The 2721-nt window shown below is 39.8% G+C and overlaps 1 protein-coding gene across 1 annotated transcript in view; it reads left to right on the forward strand.

Annotated features, from left to right (window-relative positions):
- LOC109839294 (protein IQ-DOMAIN 14-like) overlaps positions 1–2721 on the forward strand; it is a 7826-nt gene that overhangs the window by 2445 nt on the left and 2660 nt on the right. The gene's annotated exons all lie outside the window — the stretch shown is intronic.

A 2721-nucleotide genomic window follows, 5' to 3' on the forward strand; every position in this document is an offset into this window, starting at 1 on the left:
CCCCCCCCCCCCCAAAAAAAAAAAAAAACCAAAATTCTTTATTCTTTCTCTGGATCCAATTTCGGCAATCCCAAAACTAAACGTCATAATTTGAAATTACAACATTTTATTCTAATTTTGTGGATCCACCACTGTTTATTTATTTTTTTTTTATCTAAGAGGTATCTGACGACTGAGATACACCAAGATGCTTGTCACGGTGGACTACGGCCATAGCTCAATTTAGGGCCTAGGTGACAATGTTGTGTACAAATCAGTTTGCTTCAGAAAAAATGCTAGCTTTTCTTGTGACAGGGACTAGCTAGCTAACCTTTTTTCGCCCTTGTCACATTATTCCAGCACTACGGTTTTTCTTATCAAGGCTTCAAGCCAAAACCATAACGCGACAAGAAGGCCATGGTGTCGGTGGCATTAGGAAAACTTAGATGATTAAGTTTTTTTTTTTATGGATTTTTAATGCATAAAAACTCATGTGGGGCCCGGAGTACAATGAAAGAGGAGGTGTGGTTGGAGGTGTGGTTTGGGGTGTGCCCCTAACACTACTCTAAAAATTGTGCTAATAGGTTGTTAGATTGTATTATTGCATCGCTAAATTATAGATAAAATGGAACAATACGTTTTAGATACGTACACTGATGGAGCAAATTATACAACAACATGTAACCGATTATGATATCCATTATGGATAAGCAGGTTGATCAATATTGGAGCAAAACATCAGTACACAAACTACCATGATTAACTGGGAAGTACGTAGATAAATATTGATGACTAAACAACTGGATTTTTTTTCAAAAACTTAATAATCATTTAAAAGACAGTAAGTGGTCCAGTAGAACCCCAGCCGGTCTAAAAAGCCTAAGAAGCAACCCGGGCCCATCGCAGCCCCTACTCGCTGTCCTCTACGAGAATTTCTCGATTTGGTCTTTTTAGCCCAGCCCACCGCATGTGACCAAGTGTGAACCCACACCTCCCGTTCTAGAAATCTTAGATGCACTATGAAGTTTCGAATTTTTTTTTTCACCTCGTTCTATTTGTGGTAAGGTAACGAAAGCTTCACAGTTACTCCACCTCCAATCTACCCACCATCCAATCCTAACCGTCCATTCTCTTGATCTCATCAAGATAAATGCACCTCCACGAACTACAATTACTAACAAGTACAGCAGGCAGATTGGAAAGATCGTTTGGTAGTATGCAAATGTGTTGACCGCAGATACATGTAACCGACCCATTTTCGTCCGCTATATAAGTTTTTTGTTTGGTTGCAATTTGCTAGTTCAATTAATAATATATTTTTTTAAAATTTACCCATCGACAGATCTTGCCACTGCATCGGAACTTCAAAGTCATACTAAGGGTTCGTTTGGTTTGCAAAAGAGGCTGGTGAAGGCCTCTTACGCCTCTTTAAGAGGTGTTTTTGGCTGAAAGCCTGACAAAAACAGTGGTTTTTGTCAGGCTTTCACCAAGCCTCCATCCCAAACAAACGCGTCCTAAGTGTTAGAATTTTATATTCTTATCTACTCTCATAGTTTGGACATTTTTTTATAAGGGGCTGTTTGGTTCGTTTCCTTGATATAGAGAAATGCAATTCCATGTAAAGAAACACAAGTTTTGAGTTTTCCAAACTTTTCCAAGAAATAGATTGTTTTGCTTTGGTTCGCACATAAAAAATGGTGGGAAACCAATGTATTTATTTTTCTTGTGTTTGGTTCGCATAGAAAAAAAAAGAAAAACTTTTGTAAACAAAGCAGAGAAGGAAAAAATCTGACGTGGCAGAGTTTTTATCAATTTCACTTGGTTGGGGAAGAAAATCGGAGAGGGAAAAAAATCTTAGTTGGCGGCGATTTCAGCAGAGTTTTCCCTCTTCCATTCGAGCGAACCAAAGCGGCACAAAAAAATGGACGGAAACAAAAAAGCTGACGTGAAGGGCTAAAAATCTGACGTGGAGAGGTTTTCTGAGTTTTCCACCCCTTATAATAGCGAACCAAACAGCCCCTAAGTTGAAAACTTAACTCGGGTAGTTGTATATATATTTTTTTGAAATATACTTTAGATCCGTGGCCTCTTAGGTTTTGAATTAAGTAACTATTTCATATCAAAAGAGTCGAAGGCCATGCCATCACTAAGAAGTTGCATAGCAGTTGGAGGATTATAATTTTATATTCTAATATTTTTGAAAGCAGAAACAAATTAGATTATGCAATAACAATTGTATCAATATAGCTATTTGCAACTAGGAGTGACGTTAATTGGCCGCCCTAGCAAATTTTCACACAGATCACAACTCTCTTCGTCTCTGCATCTCAATCTACCGTCCGTTCTTATCGCGTCATCACGATTGGTGCAACTCAACACACAAAGTACAACGAGCAGATAATAGAAGTCAGGGCACCCCACTAGATTGCAATTTTACAGGGAAAAGAAACTTTTTTTTCACTTTTAAACTATTTTTTCTACCCTGCTTTGTCAGTCGAAAACCTGTACTTCGCTCAGCTAGAGCCGAAGGACATCCGCTCCCCTTAACTCTTTTACCCACTGGACAACTGGGCCCGCCCTACTCCAACCACCGACGGATCCGAAATCCGACGGCCCGAGAGGCCCTCAAGGCCCAATCCCGTGACCTCCACTCATCGAACTGTACGGGCCTCCGGCTAAAGGGGTAAACTCGTAATCTAACCACTGCTCGCTTCGCTTCGCTCTCGGGTGGATAAAATAAAT

This window comes from Asparagus officinalis, chromosome 4 (assembly GCF_001876935.1).
Source record: "Asparagus officinalis chromosome 4, Aspof.V1, whole genome shotgun sequence".
Lineage (NCBI taxonomy): Eukaryota > Viridiplantae > Streptophyta > Magnoliopsida > Asparagales > Asparagaceae > Asparagus > Asparagus officinalis.